Below are 21,799 nucleotides of genomic sequence, written 5' to 3'. Positions count from 1 at the left end.
CAACGACCCACTGACCCCCAGGCCCAGTCCCTTCTACGCGATCGCGGACCTCCTATTGCGAACACGACCCAATGAACGCGAATGCAATGATCAAAACACCCCTGCCCCAAACCCTTCATCCCGAATGCAAGACTCCCTCCGCGTTCGCAAAGAAGGAAACTAGTAATAGTAAATCTGCAATTTTGGACTTAGTTTCGTGTGGTCCGAAATACACCCGAGCCACCCGGGACCCTGTCCAAATACACCAACAAGTTCATAAACATGATACGGACCTTCTCAAAGCCTCGGAACACATAAAACAATATCGAAGCTAAGAATCGCACCGTAAAACCAAATTAATCAACTTATGAACTTCAAACTTCTTCAACTAGCTCTGCACGTGACGAAACATACTTAGACAACTTGGAATGACGGCAAATTTTGCACACGAGTCATAAATAACCGTACAAACCTATTCCCAGGCTTGGAATCCCATGATCTCGATAACACCAAAGTCTACTTCATACAAAATTTAGGAAACTCTAAGACCTTCAAGGCGCACTGAAACGCTCCCGGATTACCCGAAACTCGATCCAAACACACGCCCAAAACCAAAATCATCATACGAAACTATTGAAACCACCAAATCCTTATTCCGAGGTTGTTTACTCAAAATGTAAACTTGGCCACCTTAGGCCACTATTAAAGAACTAAGTCTTCCAAATTCATCCCGAACCCTTCCAAAACCAAACCAATCACCCCCCTCAAGTCATAAAACAGTAAGAGCAAATACGGAAAGTCTTAAATAGGAGAACAGGGATCTAAAAAGCAAAATGACCGGTAAGGAAATTACATTTTCCACCTCTTAAACAAACATTCATTCTCGAACGGGTCTAAAGTCATACCTGGAGTGCTGAATAGGTGAGGATATCTGCTCTGCATGTCCTCCTCGGTCTCCCAAGTCGCCTCCTTGACTGGTTGAACCCTCCAATGGACCTTTACCGCTGAAATCTTTTTATACCTCAACTGGCGGACCTGCATGTCAATAATAGCTAGTGGCTCCTCCTCATAACCCAAGCTCTCATCTAGATGAACTTTATTGTAATCTAACACATGTGACCTGTCGGCATGGTACTTCATGAGCATTGACTCGTGGAAAACTGGATGAACACCTAATAGGCTGAAGGTAAAGCAAGCCTTAATCAACCTCTCCAATTCGCTCCAACACCTCAAATGGACCAATGAACCTCGGACTCAACTTGCCCTTCTTTCTGAAACTCATGATACCCTTCATCGGTAAGACGTTCAAGAGAACCTTCTCGCCTACCATAAATGATAAATCATGTGCCTTTTGATCCCGTAACTCTTCTGTCTGGACTGAGCTGTGTGAAGTACTTCCTGAATCAACTTTACCTTATCTGAGGCATCCCTTACTAAATCTATACTATATAAACTAGCCTCATCGGGCTAAAACCAACCGATGGGGGAACGACATCGCCGACCATACAAGGCCTCAAATGGAGCCATATCGATGTTGGATTAATAATTATTGTTATAAGCGAACTCGACCAAAGGTAAGCATCGATCCCACTGTCCTCTGAAGTCAATCATACATGCTCTGAGCATATCCTATAGAATCTGAACAGTCTGCTCCGACTGCCCGTCAGTCTGTGGTTGAAAGGCTGTGCTGAGCTCTACTCGGGAACCCAACCCACTCTGTACTACTCTCCAGAAATGCAAAGTGAACTGAGGGCCTCTATCTGAAATGATGGAAATGGGCACACCATGCAACTGGATAATCTCCTGAATATAAATCTGGGCCAGCCTCTCTGAAGAGTACTAGTAACTACCGAAATAAAGTGCGCTGACTTGGTCAACCTGTCGACAATAACCCAAATGGTATAAAATTTTCTCAATGTCCGTGACAACCCAACTACGAAGTCCATAGTGATGGGCTCCCACTTCCGCTCCTGTATAACCAAATGCTGACGTAATCCACCAAGCCTATGGTGCTCATACTTAACCTGCTGGCAATTTAGACATCTAGTCACATACTCAATTATGTCCTTCTTCATCTGCCGCCAGCTGTTATGCTTCCTCAGGTCACGATACATCTTCGTAGCACCTAGATGAATATAATACCGTGAACTGTCTGCCTTTTCTAGAATTGTCTCCCTCCGACCATCAACATTAGAAACATAGGTGACTCTAGAGTCGTAGAACACCATCATCACCGATGGTAACCTCCTTGGCACCACCCTGAAGCACCGTCTCTTTAAGAACCAGTAAGAGGGAATCATCGTACTGTCGAGCCTTGATCCACTCAAATAAAGAAGACTGAGCCACAACACATACAAGAACTCGACTAGGATCTAAAATATCAAGCCTCACAAGTCTGTTAGCTAAGAACTGAATGTCCAATGCCAATGGCCTCTCCTTTGCCGAAATGAATGCCAAACTACCCATACTCTCAGCCTTTCTGTTCAAGGCATCCACAACCATATTTGCGTTGCCCAGATTATAGAGGATAGTAATATCATAATCCTTCAGTAATTCAAGCCACATGCGCAACCTCAGATTAAGGTCCCTCTGCTTAAACAAATGCTACAAACTGTGGCGATTGGTATAGACCTCACACGACACCCCATAAAGATAATGCCTCCAGATCTTTAGAGCATGAACTATCGCGGCCAACTCCAAATCATGTAAGGGGTAATTCTTCTCGTGGGGATTCAGCTAACATGAAGCATATCAATAACTTGCCCCTCCTATATCAATAAACAACCCAAACCAACGCGTGAAGCATCACAATACATAGTATACATCCCTGAATCAGAGGGCAATACTAACACTGGCGCTGTAGTCAATTCAGTCTTAAGCTTCTGGAAGCTCACCTAGAAATCATCGGACCATATGAACAGAGCACTCTTCTGGGTCAATCTAGTCAAAGGAGCTACAATAGGCGAGAAGCCCTCCACAAACCGCTGATAAAAACCTGCTAGCCCCAAGAAACTCCTGATCTCAGTTGCTATGGTAGGACGAGGCCCACTCTGAATTGCTTTAATCTTCCTGGGGTCTACCTTAATACCCTCACCTGATACAACATACCCCAAGAAAGCAAGAGAATCTAACCAGAACTTGCACTTGGAGAACGTAACATATAGCTTTTGTTCCCGCAAAGTCTGAAGCATAGCCTTCAAGTGATGCGCGTGCTCATCCATACTACGCGAGTCGATCAATATGTCATCAATGAATAGAATGACAAATGATTCAAGATATGGCCTGAACACCTGATTAATCAAATCCATAATGCCCCCAGGGTGTTAGTCAAGCCGAAGGACATCACTAGAAACTCATAGTGCCCATACCTAGTCCGAAAAATAGTCTTCAAAAAATCCGAAGCATGAATCCTCAGTCGATGAAACCCAGATCTCAAATCGATCTTATATAATACTCTAGCACCCTAAAACTGATCAAACAGATCATCAATGCGTGGCAACGGGTACTTATTCTTGAGAAAGTGACTTTGTTCAACTGGCGGTAATTAATGTACATCTGCATACTCCCATCCTTCTTCTTCACAAACAATATTGGTGCACACCAAGGCAACATGATGAACCCCTTATAGAGCAACTCCTCTAGCTGTTCCTTCAACTCTTTTAGAGCCATGCGGTATGGTGGAATGGAGATAGGCTGGGTGCTTGGAGCCAAATCAATACTGAAATCTATATCACAATCCAGTGGCATGCCTGGTAGATCATATGGAAATACATCGAAAAACTCCCGTATCACGGGCACTGAATCAATCGTGAGAGTCTCCACAGCGGTATCCCGAACATAAGCCAGATTGGCCAAGCAACCGTTCTTGACCATATGTCAAGCCTTCAAGAAAGAGATAACCCGACTAGATGTACTGTCAGATGAGCCCCTCCACTCCAATCTAGGCAACTCTGGCATCGCCAATGTAACAATCTTGGCATGGCAATCAAGAACGGCATGATACAGAGACAACTAGTCCATGCCCAGGATGACCTCAAAGTTGGTCATATTAAGTAACAAAAGATCTGCTCTGGTCTCATAACCACAGAAAGTCACAACACAAGACCAGTTTACTCAATCCACAATAATAGAATCACCCACTAGCTTGGATACATATACAGGAACACCCAGGGACTCATGAGAGACATCCAGATAAGGAGCAAATAGAGAAGACACATATGAATAGGTAGACCCTTGATCGAATAGTACCGAAGCATCCCTACTGAAGACATAAATAATACCTGTGATCACGTCGTTTGAGTCTACAACATCTGGTCTAGATGGAAAGGCATAGAAACTAGCTGGAGCGCCACCTGGCTGGCCTCCATATATAGGGTGACCCCTACCCACCTGCCCTCTGCGTCTGGCCGACCGGACGGGTAATGCGACAGCTCGTGTGGTAATCATGGGCTGATGGCCCTACTGTACTGCCTTGTCTCAAAGTCTGGGGCTAAACCTCCTCATATGCCCAAGCTCCCACACACTCGTAGCAACCTTTCGGTGCGGTATACTACTGACCTTGAGTCTGGCCCTTGTAACCCAAATATCCACAAGAGGAACCCTTAATGGATGGTGGACGGTAGGTACTCTCTTGAATGGCACTGAAGTAGGACCACGCTAGAGTAGGTCGATAAACAGAAAAAAGATAGACAGTCTAGGACTCCTCTACTGGATCCACTTGTGATAAAACGGGAGCAACTCTAGGACTCCCTAGTCCTCTAACAGGAGTTGCGACCCTCCCTCGGCCTCTGCCTCGGACAGCTGAGGGAGGGGCCCCTCTACCGCCGAGTATTGCCGTATTGCACGTTCTCACCATCTGTGAGAGAATAGAGAAAGATACTTACACAACAAAAATTACACGATAGGAGATAAAGAAAAAAAAGTTTTCTAACACCCTATAGACTCTCGAAGATAAGAACGGACATCTCTTCATCGATCCACAAGACTCTACTATGCCTTCTCATGACTCGTGAGACCTATGTTAACCTAGTGCTCTGATATCAACCTGTCACGACCCAATTCCCGCTATAGGCTATGATGGAGACCTCGCCATTAGGCAAATCAACGATGAACTATCCATTTAATTATTCATTTTATTACTTTTAAAGTCATGAATTTTATTTAATGAAGAGACCAAGTATAAAAGGCCATAGTGATATAAAGCATGAAATAAAACATAAGAGTGAGATGATGATACTAATAGGCAAAACCCATAAATATCTACTAGAAATTTCCAAAACCTGGTGTTATAAGTGCATGGGCAATCTAGAAGAATATACAAATCACTACAACTACTGTCTTAAATGAAATAGAAAGAAATATAAAAAGCAACAGGAAGGAGACTGCGGGTGCTGCTGAACGGAGCATGGGGAAGCAACTCACCACTAGGTCTCCAGGTAATGTGGGGGAATGCCTAAACGGACACCAGATGTACCTGCCTCACTTCCTGCACAATTTGTGTAGAAATGTAACATGAATATGTAAACAACGTGTACCTAGTAAGTATCTAGTCTAACCTCGAAGAAGTAGTGACGAGGGATCGACATCGACACTTACTAGAGGTCAATAAATAAAATGAAAGAATGGTAAATAGATATGAAATACAACAGTAACAATGAAATAAGAAACAATGAATAAGTGATTCTTTAACAAAATATCAACTTAAAATCTTCAATGACCACCTGGCGATTTCAACAAATAAGAGCCATCAAGTAATTGTCAATTCTCAAGTCATGAAGGAAATATAAGTATAATCGGACTCCTAGAGATATTACACACGATTTATGCCGAGGTCGTACTGCCCGATCCATAATAATTGGGTACATACACTACCGAGGTCATACGTCCCGATGCATGGATGCATCTCATTATATATATATAGCCGAGGCATTTGGCCCGATCCACAGGAATAGGAAACTCTTTGGACTACAGAACATACATTTACAATACCATGATAGGCATATAAAGGAGCATAATCTTCTATCAAAAATCGAATATTCCGCCAAAATTCAAAGTAACGAAGCTCGGTCTAACATATTCCCTAGTCGAATTTCAATTATGAATTCAAGTAATTAAACTAGCAAGTTAGGTTCAAATAATACAAGTATTGCATGATAAAGTCCTAAGTCTGCCCGGACATAAACATATTTTTTAGCTACGTACGGACTCTCGTCACTTTGTGCGTACGTAGCACCAACAATTATTAACAAATAACACATTAAACACCTACATGGTCAATTCCCTCTTACAAGTTAAGGCAAGAGATACCTCACTTCCAAGTCCTCTTCTCAGTCCTCAAACCACACTAATAGCCTCAAAATAACACTGAGCAACCCGATACTAGTCAAAAGTTTTACAAACTAATCAATACATGCTAAAAAGTTCATAATTCATCTATTAGAGCAATTACCCAACTCAAACCAGAAAGTTCCTAAAAGTCACCCCCGAGCCCACATGTCTGGATTCCGGAAAGTTTTGTAGATAAATGTTACCCAAGACCCTATGAATTCAAATATATAATTTCTACTCAATTCCTGTCATGCCCCGACCTCGGGGAGCGCGACCGACGCTCAACCGAGATACCGCGGTTAAGCAAGCCTGTTAGATGCCTTCTACCCAACCTTGCCTATTAATAATATAAGAGCCAGTACATGTGATAGACATGAGAAGAGTCAAGTGTTCCACAATATTTTTCACTACTAAAGGATATCCATTTATGATTTCCAAAATATAACAAGTTTACTGATATGATAAAACATGTTCGCCCAAATACCAACACTTACTAGTTTAATTCCCAACATCATATACTTCCTACAACCTGTCTATGGAGCCTCTAAGTACAACAGAAGAGTAGTATGATGTGATGGCGACAAGGCCCCAGCTATACCTCAAAATGTAACGTACAACGTCAAATGACATGAAGCCCGGAACAGAGTAGGGCTCACCAAAATCTGCTGAATAGAGAGTAACTGCTAACGAGGGTCAAAACCACCTGCTGACGAATCACCTGCATCCATTGAAGATGCAGCGGCCCTGGCAAAATGAACGTTAGTACATATGGAATAGTACTAGTATGTAAATCTAAATGTCCACTTTCAAAATAGAATACCATTATAAGAAAGGGAAAACCATAGAAACAGCAAGTCACAATCAACAATATCCAAATGCCCAGTTAACACATACCAGTTTTCAAAATACGAAATAATATATATTTTTGGTTGGGAGTTCATTAGCACTGATATACCACCGTATTTTTAGCACGGAGTCCGATCACACCCGATTGACTAGGCCATCTCTCCACAGACAATGTGGTTTGACATGTGATGCGAAAAAACGGTGTTACCAAGAGTAGTACCACCATGTGCGCAACATGGCGTCCGATCTCCACCCGATCGGCTAGGCCTCCTTCCCACATATGCCCTGTGGGTTGACTTTCCAATTCACATCTAATATCAATCTCATCCCAAATAAGAGAAATAATCACAACCCATTACTATCCACCCCTACACCGGCACGTGTAGTTTCGGGTGTGGGCCTTATGACCCACCCTTCCTCGGTTTGCTAATGATACTCCCAATTTTTTTTTTTTGCACACAAAGGTAGTATAATTACAAATGTATTCACCTCATCATCTTTCACATTGTATAAACATTCATTAGTATTTTCAACCACTCACAACAACAATATTTCCTTGGCTCTTTTGGCCATTTACAAGATTCATTATTCATGGCACGGCGGCCGTACTTCATATTCCACACTTTCTTTTCTTTACCTTCAAGGATCATTAACATAAGCTTCAACATGTAGAGTATTCCGGAAATCACAACTTTAAGTTACTAGCAGTGAAGACTTAAACACAATGAATTCCTTTCCAAGAAATGAAGTAAAATAGTTGGCAATCAAAGCACAAGTTAGAAGCGTAAACGAGTAACACATCATTTAATCATGAAATACTTCTCCCAAAAAGGGCAATACACAATTTCAACTCATGAATATATATAAGAGCTAAAGACACATTGGAAACACTTATAAAGCATAGCATTAGTTAAAACAGCCACGTTTGGGCACAAGTATAACTCTCATTATTGGCACGGTGGCCACACTATCCATCTCCAACCCCCTTCTTTCACTTTCAAGTATCCTTATAGATTATCAACAACAAGGCATTTTAATTCAAGACTTTAGATACACATTTGAGCAACTAACCAAATTAAGGGTCTTAGACACATGTGATTTCTTACATAATTCGACATGCTAGTTTTCATTAAAATCACGCTTCAAATCATGACATATTAACACACAGCCCATGTTTAATCACCTTTTCAAATAGTAACTCAATAAAAAAGAACGTTTGGAATACAATTCGAACGCATATATCTTTTGACACAAGGCTTGTTCGGAATAATCAATTTATAATGAGCAACACAGGACTTACAAGGCCATTGTAGGGTTCAATTCTAAAAAAGAGGTTTAGCCAACATACCTTGTTTGAGCTTTCCTTAAGCTACTACAACGTCCCAACACTTCTAACAATAACAATCTATAAGAAGGTAGCGAAAATTGGATAATAATTAGAAGGATTCATATGGTGTAACTCTCTTAGGAATTTTGTCGAACACTTAGTATGCAAAATGGACTACAAAGCTCTACAATGGTAATCTCTTCCTCCCTTAAGTAATTTCAACAAGAAACCACCCAAACTAGTTCATTAAACTTACACACTACAACCTATTGTCACATGCATGGCCTATTTCTAACCCCCATAACCTAATTAAACCCATAACAATTGCATGAAGGTATTAGGATAAGGTCTTACCCGGATAGATGATAATCTAATGATTGGTTTCCTTGATTCTTGAAGGTTAGTGCAAGGTTGGATGGTTAGAGTGTTAGGTTTCCTCATTCTCCCTCTAAAATGCTTTTACCTCTCTCTAAAATCATCAGATAATTGCCCCAAAATGAGCCCCAAAGGTTATTTATCAAAATGGGGTCGAGTTATGAAAATATAAAAATAGATCCTCCGAACTCAAGTCTGCGATTGCAGAACTGACCACAAAACATGTATGCAGTCCGCATAATGGACCGCGAAAGTGATGCCCCAAAACTGGGATGATCTGGACAGGTCTGCGACCGGTCTGCGGACCGCAGACCACTTATGCGGCCGCAGAATCGCCCAACGAAATTTCTTCGTGCAACTCTGCGACAGAAGTGCAGACCGCAAAACAGGTTTGCGATCGCACAATGGACCGCGAAACAACCCTCAAAATTCAACAACTCCTTGCTCAACTCTGCAACGCTTTTGCGGCCCGTAGAATGGATCTGCGGCCGCGAATCTGACCGCATAATTGGCCCTTTGGCAAAATATTTTCCACCAACACCTCGATGCATTCTTCAACCCAAAAAGTCCATACCGCGGCGAGCTAGCTCGTCGCGAAGAATTTCAAGAACCCTCAAACACGTAAGCCTACTTCGACACCACGAACCCTTAAATTCCTTGGCAAAATTTTCGGGGCCTTACAATTCCATAATCATTTTCGTGGTCTAATCCCATTTTTATCAAACCCTAAGTTTTTCAACATAATCCCATAATTTCTACAATTTCTATGTTAAAATCTTCCCATAATCTATGTATTAAACTCACATTAGTTAGAAATCACTTACCTTCAATTGATAGGTGAAAATTCTCTCTCCAAAATCTCTAAAATCGGCAAAGCAAAGTGTAAGAATGAGAAAAATAATCCTAATCACGACTTTTAAAAGTTTCTGCCCATAGGTCCCTTCTTCGCGATCGTAAAAAGGGCCTCACGATCGCGGAGGCAAAATTGCCAAGGCTCAGAAAATCCTCTTTGCGAACGCGACCAGGTCCTCGCGATCGCGATGGAGAGCACAGCCAAAGCATCACAAACGTGATATGCTCTTCGCGAACGCGAAGAGCAACGACCCACTGACCCCAGGCCCAACCCTTTCTACGCGATCACGGACCTCCTATCGAACGCGAAGGCCACAGGTCCTAAACCTTCGCGAACCCGACCCAGTGATCGCGAATGCGGAGAACAAAATACCCCTGCCCCAAATCCTTCATGCCGAACGCGAGACTACCTCCGCGTTCACAAAGAAGGAAACTAATAACATAAATTCTACTATTATGGACTTAGCTCTGTGTGGTCCGAAATACACCCGAGCCATCCGGGACCCCGTCCAAATACACTAACAAGTTCATAAACATAATACAGACCTGCTCGAAGCCTCGGAACACATAAACCAAAATCGAAACTAAGAATTACACCCTACAACCAAATTAATCAACTTATGAACTTCAAACTTCTTCAACTAGCTCCGCACGCGACGAAACATACTTAGACAACTCGGAATGATGCCAAATTTTGCGCACAAGTCATAAATCACCGTACGAACCTATTCCCAGATTCAGAATTCCATGATCTCGACAACACCAAAGTCTATTTCAAACTAAATTTAGGAAATTCTAAGACCTTCAAGGCGCCAACTTTCAATATTAAGCGCTGAAACGCTCCCGGATCATCCAAAACTCGATCCGAACACACGCCCAAGTCCAAAATCATCATACAAATCTATTGAAACCACCGAAATTCCGGTTTTGAGGTCGTTTACTCAAAATGTTGACTCAAGTCAAACTTGGCCACCTTAGGCCACTTTTAAGGAATTAAGTGTTCCAAATTCAACCCGAACCCTTCCAAAACCAAACCAATTACCCCCCGGCAGTCATAAAAATGTAATAGCACATACAAAAAGTCTTAAATAGGGGAATGAGGATGTAGAAAGTAAAATGACATGTCGGGTCGTTACAGACGTAGTCATATGTTTCAGTCATGATATTATATTCATTTGTCATATTTCTGTCTCTGTGGACTATTTATATGTTATATCACATATTGATATTGTCCTTGCGTGTGTGACACTAGTTTGAACTGAGATGTGGTATGACGGTATATTTATGTATTTTAATTATGGTACTGTAAGATTTTGGCATATTGAGTGTAACGATTCGACCGGTAGTTTTGAGCATTAATATTCTGTTTAGCGATTTAAGGTCGTGAATAACTTCATATGATATAATACGACTTACGTGCATTGTTGTTCTGCTTTTGGGGAAGTATGGGATTGATTCAGAAGAGTAATTCTCAATTTAGAAGCTTTAAATTTTAAGAGTTGACCAAGGTTTGACTTGTGAGTAAACGACCATGGATTCATGTTTTGATGGTTAAAATTGGTTCGTATGGTGATTTTGAAATTAGGTATATATCCGAATTTGTATTTGGAGGTTCCTAGGATAATTTTGCTCTTTTTGTTGAAAGTTGGCAATTTGAAAGTTTAGAAATTTCATAAGTTTGACCATGTGTTGACTTTGTATCTATCGGGTTAGGATTATTATTCCGGGACTTGGAATAGGTCCATTTTTTCATTTGGAAGTTGTGTGCAAAGTTTGGTTTTATTCTGAGTTGATTTGGTATGAATCAGACGTTTGGTTGTGAATATTTGAAGTTCTTGAGTTTGAAGGTTGCTTAATGAGTTTTGGTGTTTAATTCTCGGTTTTGAAGGTTGCATGATGAGTCTTTGGATAAGTCTGAATAAGGTATTTGGACTTGTTAGTATAATGGATGGGGCCCCGGGAGCCTCAGGTGTAATTCAGGGTGGTTTTGGACCTTTTTTAGACCCTTTCCAGTTGTTGGTTTTTTGCTACAGGAGTGTACATCGCGATCGTGGAGCTCAGGGACGCGTTCGCAAAGAGTAAATTGCCATTTTGGACTTGTGAAACGCGATCACAGAGTGCATTCCCACAATCGCGCAGAAGAAATTTTTGCTGCCACTAGGCTGACTTCAGGAGCTTATATCTTGCAATCTATAAGGAATTTGGAAACCGTGATCACATGTTTGGTGAATGCGATCGCGAAGAAGGACGAGTGATGGGGCTTTAAAATATTCAATTTTAGGATTTTGAGTTTATTTTCTTCACTTTTGGAGTTCTTTGAGCACAAGTAAGGAAATTTTGGAGGATAAACACCCAAATCATGAGGGTAAGTAATTTTATCATTTTTTTGATTATATATTTTGTTTTCCATGGATTATTACACCTAAATCAAGGATTTGAAAAGAAGAAATTGGGTTTTTTTTTTACTTGAACTTAAGAAAATAAATTTTGGGGTTTTGAACATCAAACTGAGGTTGGATTTGGAAACCAATTAGATATTTGGACTCATATTTGAATGGGTATTCGGGATTTGTGAGGTTTGTCGGGTTTCAAGGTGTGGGCCCGGGTTAACGTTTTGGTTGACTTTGAGTATTTGATTAAAGATTCGACCTTTATCATTGGGGTTTGATTCCTATGGTACTATTTGATGTTATTGAGTTGTTTTTGGCTAGATTTGAGCCGTTCGAAGGTCGATCCACGCGGGAAGGTGTTTTTAGAGTGTTAATTTGGCTTTTTTGATGTAAGTATCTTGTCTAATATTGATGAGGGAATAAACCTTTGGAACTGACCTTGTTTGTCTAATTTAAATGTGTGAGATGCTACGTATATGCAAGGTGACGAGTGTATATACGGGTGCTATGTACGATTCATTACCAGAGTAGTCTTTAGGCGCTACTATGCCTTGATTTGGATATTGTGATTCTTGCTATCATGCTTTATGTGTTTGTATGACTACGTGAACTCTGTGAATCATGCTAGAGATCATGTAAAAGTATTAATTCCCTGTTTGTTCATGATTTTTGATATTGTATGGCGTATCCGCCTAATTTGAGCCGTAGTTGCACACTTCGCACATGAATACACCATAATATACTATTTTCCTCAGTCCATGAGTATGTTATTGGATATGTCGTATACATGTGTTCTTGTATATGCTTTTTTTGTGATGGACTAGATTGGCAGTACGTGAGTGGTCCGTGCAGGTTAAGTTATTATGGCACGTAGGTTGTCCGTGCGGTTGTTTTAATCTATGGCACGTGAGTTGTCCATGCAGTGATGGCACGTGAGTAGTCCATACAGTGTATGGATAAGGATTTATTCCCTAGGGTTACACTCTCATATTTCCCTCTTGATGGCGTACACACATGTTGTGAGAAATAGACGGGTTTCTGGTTGATATGGATCTTGGTAAAATTGATCATTAGTTGGACTGTCTCTTCTCTTTTTGCAAACTCCTTTGATGTATACATGATTTTCATTGCATATCCTCTCTATATGCTGCTTTGCTTGATGAGATAAATCACGGTACATATCTTCTCTATATGTGGATCCGTGTAACTGGACTTGTTTAAATATGCATATCATCTCTATATGCAACTATTGATGGATTACCTGATATTCCATGCATATCTTCTCTATATGCAACTGTTGATGGATTACCTGATATTCCAAGAATATCTTCTCTATATGCAACTGTTGATGGATTACCTGATATTCCACGCATATCTTCTCTATATGCAACTGTTGATGGAATATTTGATATTTCATGCATATCTTCTTTATATGCAAGCTTAGATTATTTAATGATGTTAGATGTATATCTTCCCTATATATTTAACTTTTATAAGACTTACGCACATCTTCTCTATGTGCCCTGATTAGTTGTACCCGGATTTTATGCTTAGAGTTTGATACTTTTGTTGGGCATATTTATATGTTATTGAGATGTACATGTTATGTATAGTGAGTCTCCTTGTTCTGAACCTCGTCTCTACCTCATCGAGGTTAGTCATGATACTTACTAAGTACATGGATCGGTTATACTCATACTACACTTCTGCACCTTGCGTGCATATTTGAGAGCTAATATGTTGTGTATGACGAAGATTGGCTTTGAAGATGTACCTGCATTCCAGAGATAAGCTATCACTTGTTCTTGGTAGTTTAGGATTTGCAATCCTTTTTATGTACATTCAAATAGATGTTGTGCTTATTTTTTGCACCAACTTTTTAAATCTAAATCTTAGTGGCATATAACTTATACTACCAATCTTTGGGATGCTGTATGGAATTAATCTATCAATCCTTGTTAATAATTATCTTTCATTTGAGTTACAATATTATATCTTTTTCTTACCTAGCATGTTGGGGTTAGGTTCCATCACGACTTTGTGGATTTTGGATCGCGACAAGTTGGTATCAGAGCACTAGGTTCATAGGTTCTACGAGTCATGAGCAAGTGGCTAGTAGACTCTTACGGATTGGTATGATGACGTCCACACTTATCTTCTAGCGGCTACAAGGCATCTAGGAAGATTTCACTTCTTTCTTTCCTTATCGTGCGACCTTGTTTCAGCTTGAAGCCTAAATCTCCAGATTCTTTCTGTTCGATTCGTGTGCGATATTGAGTACTTGGTATCAGTTTTGCACTGATGACTTGTGATTTTGCGGATGGGATGCGAAAAAACTATGGATACTTTATCATCGTCTCAATATGTTGTATAATTTTGAGAAGTGGGTGTGGCATTAGAACTTTCAGTTGTTCAGTTGAGGTAAAAAGACACAAAAGAAAAATAAATGCAAAAGAGGTTCAAGGTCATCCCCACCTAATAAAAGAAAATAAAAAATAGAAAAAGAAAAGAAAATTAAAGTCCTAAATACTAACATACACTATACTTCTTCCACGAGGTTCGTCACGGCCTCCAAATATGGGGCATATCCCTGATAAATATTTACAAATACTTCAGGGCATTCCCCTGACAAAATCATAGTAACTAAGGGGACAATCTCTCACCTCAAAAACTAAAAATAATAAAACGTCCTAATATTGCCTACCCATGTGTGGTCGGTCTAAGCATGCTACTAGCGATAAGAAATAAATAAAAGTAATAAAAACATTTCAAATCCAAATTTTCATTTACGTTTAAGCCCGAATCCTTCTATCAAATCCCACAGTTCATTAAAATTATTTTTTTCTTTTTTCCGCATCAACACATATCTATAAGACAAGAATTTAACAATGTTTAAACTTAAAAATTCAACTCAACAGACTTGAAATAAAACATGAAAAATCAGTCACAAAGTAACAATAAAAGCATGAAGCTCAAGCAATCATAAATCACACATATGAGAAAATAGATTAAGTAAAGAACAAAGTAAGGAGTTGACCTCAAGTGGAATCCAAACAGTAATTAAAATTGAATTGATGAAAGATCTCCTTGCAAGCAGCAAATTTGTTCAATCCAACAATAGCACATCGGTTGTGTTTCAAATCTGGATTGGAACATCAGACCATAACACTCGAACAATACCCACCCCTGACGGCAACTTCGATCGGAGTTCAGATCTAGCCCGAAACTTATCCTTAATGTTTAATCCATTTTCGATTTGTAATTTATTGAGAGCTTTTGGCAAAGAAGATGATAAAGGACGATGATGGTGGAGCTTTAAAGACAGAAAGGGTGGTGTTGAAGTAAAGAAAATTTCACGGGAGGAGCTTTTGTTAAGTTATGGTTCAAACATGGTTGAATAGTGGTGGTGCTTTAATCGTGGGAGAATAACGAGAGCAATAGAGGAAGGTGACTGGTTTTTTTCTCTGTTTTTTGGACTCTCTGTCCGTCTCCCCCTTTCCTCTGTTTTGTTTTCTCTATCTGTTTCGTTCCTCTCCCCCTAATGTCCCTCTAAATTCTCTATGTCTATCTCTTACTAATAGCCTATTTGGCCAAGCTTCTCCCCAAGTCAGAAGTATTTTTTTTTCTTCAAAAAAATACTTTTTTTCTCAATTTGAGGTGTTTGGCCAAGCTTTTTTTTGAGAAAAAAGTGCCTTTGGCTAGAAACAGAAGCAGTTTTGAAGAAGCAGAAAAAAGTAGCTTCTTCCGAGAAGCAGAAGCAGAAACAGTTTTGATTTTTCTTCCTACCAAAAATACCCTTTGCAAAATATTATATATACCAAAATAACCTTACTTAGTTTAAACTATTAAGTAATATAAAATAACTTTTGGGATGAACTTTTATATTTATTGAATAATTTTTTGATATATTTAAATTATCTTGAAAGAATAAAGTACTTTTTAATTTTATTTTTATATTTTACTTAAATAAAATAAAAAACTTAATTATTATCTTTAATAATAAATATTTATAATTATTTATCTACTTATATAATATTAAATATTAAGCAAATCTTTTCATGTCCTTATTTATAATTTGACACTTAAAAGCACTTTTCGACAAGCTTGGCCAAATATAAACTATTGTTCAAATGTGTTTTTTAAATTGATTAGCCAAATACAAATTGCTTTTCACTAAAAATATTTTTTCGAAAAGCACTTTTCAAAATAAACTGATTTTTTCAGCTTGGCCAAATAGGCTATAATTGTGCTTGGGGAGAAAGAAATCCCAAAAACCGTGTGGACCCCAATTAAAGATGCCCCCGTCATATTGTGCGTGTGTGCTTCGGTAATATTGTGTAAGTTGGAATTGTGGATTAAAGAAAAAAAGAAAGTGCAACGTGATCAAATTGTGTGCCATGTGAATTGTTATGAAACTTTGTCCACTTGTGGTGAGGTGGCATAATTTCATTTGCTCCTTCTTTTCTTTCTTTAATTCTAGCTATTCAAAGTAAAAAATAATTAAAACAAGAGATATAAACTAAAGAAAATTTAACTAATATTTTGTATTCTAACATATGGACTAAAGAAAATATTTTACCTTTTCTTTTTATAAGTATTAAAATATTAACAAAACAAAGTTAAGAAAAACTCAGTATTCTAAATTCATGTGACTTCCTTTTATCATTTTTGATTTTATCAAAAGTAGAATAAATCAGAAAATAACTTGACAAAATACCAAGTAACTTGAATAAAAGAAAAAAATATTTTTGTAGTTTTCATTTTTAAGATGAAATAAATTAATAAAGGTTAAAACTAGTGAAAATAGCAGTATTAGTCCTAAAATAAATATTTAAATACTACAATGTATAAAATTTCAGGGAGGGTCAAAAATTACATGTCTACACTCGGCAAATGATTGGAGTGTATTTTGACTAGTGCTATGTGAGGTTATGAGGAGATGCAGCTTGATAAGAACGTTAGTCCATGGCAAGTTAAGAAGTAAGGATATTGTAGGTTATCAGATGATGTATTTTGTAGCTTCGAGCTAAGTGGGGGAGTTTATTATCAATGAATAGGTCATATGGGCTTGTGTTGTTATAGTTCCTGGACTAGGATGTACTCGTGGATTAGCTATGATTTGAGAAAGATTTCACCGAGGATGATTTCGAGCAAGGGATCGGTTGGATGCATGATGTGCTACATCTTATGGGTATATAGAGGTGTTTGGATGATTCAGGTTTGATACTCGTTGTGGATGTTGTGTGCAAGAAAAAGGAATCGCTTGATTTCTTTTTTTGGATTTTCATATGTTGGTGGAGTACGGGTTGTTCGGTGCGTATTGGTTGCGCATTGGGGATTAGAGCAAGGTGAATGACTTTCGAGAAGGTTCCAATAGCCTCAGGACCATATGTGATATTTAAGGATTTTCGAATTTGTGTATGGATAGGACTTGAGTCTTGCATTGGAAGATTCCGGGACTTGCGGTATTTCTATATAATTATTAATTCTACATTGCGGTATTAAAAAGTTGAAAGAAACAACTTCAGATTCATTAAAGGGTTCTTCAGCGCAAGCATTTTCATGTTGAGGTACTCTTGGTTTTAGTAGTCTACGTGACTCGGTTGATTTAGAGGGATTTAATTCTATTGTCTTGGTTATGTGCGAATGGGTTTCGAAGAATTCATGACAGTTTTGACTACGGCTTGAGGTTGATGTTTTCTATGGGTATAGAAGGTTTGTTGCATGTGGTGATGTCCTCCTAGATTAGGTTAAATGGAAGGTTCTTTGTTGATGAGGTGTTTATCCTGCTTGTGATTCAGAGGTGATTATGAGAATTTTGTATTTTCACAAGTTAGTATGACAGATGCGATCCGCCGTTTGGGATTGATATTGTTACACCATGTACTTTCATGTTAGAATGCGTCTTAAGTGAATCAATATGAGCTGGAGAGTTTAAGGACCTTTACAAAGATAATGATGAGCTAAAATAAGTGTTAAGGAAGTATCGTAAGGGTTAGAGGCTAAAAAAATCAAAGATGTTATAACCCGTAATTTTGAGGTAAAACTAGGAGTGCTTAATATTCTAAGAAAGTTGTGTTTTAAGGTAATTGAATTATATAATATCCGTATGTTATGTTTTGAAGTCAAACAAGTTGTAAAACAAAAGTCGGCAAAGGTTGTTACCAGTTACGTTCATAATTTTACTGGAATTTGGTTTTATTGTTATCGAGCTTTTCTCCCAATATACTTGGACTTACGGGTTATCCACCCACCAAATTTAAGTCTACGAGTCTAGTTTCCAACGCATTAAATCGTTCGTCTATGCAACATCGGAGTATAGAGCTATTCACTTTTTTGCGAGACTGCACAAGCAGCTCCCTTTGGGACCCACAAAATCGGTGAAAGCCTATCTTGTTATATAAAATGGTGGACTTGTTCCCCAATTCTCATTTTAGACCAAACTAGACCTCCAAGAACCTCTAAACGCTCTCTAAGCATATCCTAAAGGTTCATACACAAATCCAAGGCCAAACCACCTAAGTTCTTCATTAAAAGTATTGTGGAAGTGGTGGAGATCACTTATATATAATGTGGTTGAATAGTTGTGAGTTCGTTCAAGTTGAAGGAGAGTTGTTCTTGGAGTGTTTTCTTGCTGTTTAAAGGTAATATCCTTTTCTCCTACATGTGTTTGATCATATTTAAGTCCTAACTAAGTTGTTTAGTTGAGATGTGGCAAGATAGCAATTGAAAGTTGTTTGTGATGTTCTTGAGAATTGTTGGGCTGTCTAATGTTGTTTTTATGATGGATATAAAGCTGAAAAATTATATGAATATGGTTGGATATCACGTCCCGACCTCGGGGAGCGCGACCGACGCTCGATCGAGACATCCCGATCAAGCAAGCCTACTTGATGCCTTCTACCCAACATTACCCATGAGCAATTTTACTTAAATTATACGAGATAGACAGGGAGGGGATATGAGAGCTAAGTATCATGCTTCATTAATTACAACAGCTGCATTGATGATTACCAAAAGATTACAAAGTGGAACACCAAATAACTACAACATTTAGAGTCATTTTCCCAAGTTAAAACACAACCCACACTATGTCTACGGAGCCTTTAAATAGAACAGAAGAGTAGTATGATAGTGTTGGTGACAAGACCCCGACTATACCTCAACAATACAATGTAAAATACACGAGGCCTCGATAGGAAGTGGGGATCACCAAGTCAACTGAGAAAAAGGTGTACCGCTATCAATAATCGATGCCGCCTGCTGTAGAACCACTTGCATCTATTAAAGATACATCGTCCCTGGCAAAAGGGACGTTAGTAAATATGGAATAGTACTAGTATGTAAAACTAAATACCCTCTCATGTAATATAAAACCAATATAAAAGAGAGAAACATAGAATCAATAAGAAAGTCAAGTAACATTAAAATGACAAGTTAAGAGCAAGGTAAATCCACAAGTAAATAATAATGTATTAGAGTTGGGAGGTCTACGGTACCGATACACCACCATGCTATTGGCATGGGGACCGATCTCTGCCCAATCGACAAATCCGTCTCACCCCAGTGTGCGCGGGTGGACATAGAAACACATCACCACCACTATGTGCACGGCATGGTATCTGATTACCGCCCGATCGGCTAATTCGTCTCACCACAATGTCGTGTGGGTCGAAATGGTCCTTTTCTAGCTATCATCTCATCCCAATTAAGGGGAATAATCTCAACACATCAACACGGAAATTCATCCCTCAATCTATCCTACGCCAGCACGTCTAGTTTCAGATTTAGGTTATTTCAACCCACCCTTCCTCGGTTACCTAACGATCCTCCCAAGAACATTTATCTCATATAAAAGAGTTACATTTCATTTCATAGACTTTCACACATCCTTTTATTTCATCGGCACTCTTGGCCACAAATGTAATTCTTCGTTCTTAGTACGATGGCCACATTTTATATTACATACTCCCATTCTTTCACTTTCAAGGATCATGATAGGTTATCAACAATAAGAGCATTTTGAAATCAAGACTTTAAATATATATATATGAGCAGCAAAAACTTGTTGCTCCCAAACGCACACGCAAGTATACGTTGTCGTATAAGTAATATAGGATTGTAAGTCCATATATCGTACCCATATGGACTTGTGATTAACTATTAACTAAATTAAACTAAGACGATTAATCTATTCAAGTGATTTTTAATATGTGATTATTTAACAAAAACTAATCTAGAGTAGTAAACTAAGAAATTAAAGAAAGCAATTTTAGGATCTTAGAGACAAATTCAATGGGAGAAAATATTCTAGAGCTATGGGTTAGCTAACAATCCCGTTGAGTCTACCACTTAAATTGTCTAATTAATTTATCTGATTTATTAGTTGACCGTGTTAATATTACTCGTAGTATTCTCTTGAAGTACTACTCACCTATTCAAGCTAACCTAACGCCTATATTTCTATGAAATTAGGATTAACAAGAACGCATTAATAATTTCTGTATAATAACCAAGCAAGGCGATTAGGTATATCCCTATCTTAACCGCAAATCTGTTTCTGATACTCAGGTTCAAGATCTTGCTCTACTTTATCTTCTATGCAATCTAAAATTCCCTCTCCCTAGTTCAATCCTAGATTCGTAGATAGTATTTAATTGGTGATCAAGCAATCAAATAATTAAGCGCAAAATTGAATAAATAAACCTTGATAAAATAGGCTTGCCCATTATGTACTCACAAATGAATTCACATGTATGCACAAAGAACCATAGGCTTGCCCATTATGTACATATCTACTAATTAAGTGTTCTCGAATAGAATCAAATAGTAATTTAACGGATTGTAATGTTGTCTAGGGGACGGGTAGGAAAACTATATGATAGTGACTTACACTTCCCTAAGTACTTTGCACTTTTAGACTTCATCACCCATTATTTTCATCTCTTAATTATATTTTTCAGCTTTCTTTTCATCATTTGTTTCATAAGTAATTCCCTCATATCAAGAACGTTTCATTTTTTTTCAAAGCAATTTTTCATTCTTTTTTTTTTTCATGTCACATTCTTTTATAAGAGGGCATTTTCATCACTTTGCAGCTATCATTGGTCACCTTTCACTTCATCATCCCTTTCTTCAAATTTATCAATTAATAACACAGTCTAAGCAACAATGCTCAAGGAAGCAGGGTGCAAAAATTAGGGAATCAACAAAAGAATCAAGGCAAAAATACGGCTTCCAAATAAATGGTAACAGGATCAAAGGGATAACTAGTGGTACAATATCTGAAAAGGCTAAAATTCACAAGACATATCAAAGAAAGCCTATTATTATCTTCTAAACAGAGCAACACTTTTATTTCGCTTCAATAACATGCAGGGCAAGTTCTAGACTAAGATGCAAAACATGGAATATATGTAAGAAATCCTCACCCCACATAATACAAGTATCAATCAAGACGGACCAATTCTACTCTAAGACAGCCAGGATCATCGCGAACGAGTAAATAAGAATAAGCTATATACAGAGTCACAACCCTAAGCTTAGGTGTCAGAAAGTATGCTATTTTATTCATTACTCAAGCACCCAGAGGAAAGTACTACTCAAGCTTCGGCCAAGTTATGCTAGTATCAAATAAGTCACAAAAGTTTTTCTTCTCCTTTTAGTACTCCTAAAACAAAACAAAAAAAAATCTAATCCTAAA

At 38.5% G+C, this 21,799-nt stretch overlaps 1 long non-coding RNA gene across 1 annotated transcript; it reads right to left on the bottom strand.

The window, feature by feature from the left end:
* Positions 1-6,694: 6,694 nt before the first annotated feature.
* LOC104114474 (uncharacterized) lies at positions 6,695-15,700 on the bottom strand. The gene is made up of 2 exons (XR_001972893.3): positions 15,134-15,700; positions 6,695-7,050 (listed from the first exon to the last, which is right to left on the bottom strand). It is a non-coding gene; the product is annotated as an uncharacterized lncRNA (long non-coding RNA).
* Positions 15,701-21,799: the final 6,099 nt, after the last annotated feature.

The sequence above is a fragment of the Nicotiana tomentosiformis genome, chromosome 10 (genome assembly GCF_000390325.3).
Source record: "Nicotiana tomentosiformis chromosome 10, ASM39032v3, whole genome shotgun sequence".
Taxonomy (NCBI): Eukaryota; Viridiplantae; Streptophyta; class Magnoliopsida; order Solanales; family Solanaceae; genus Nicotiana; species Nicotiana tomentosiformis.
Note: the sequence above shows the minus strand (reverse complement) of the source record. Positions and strands in the feature narration are given on the sequence as shown.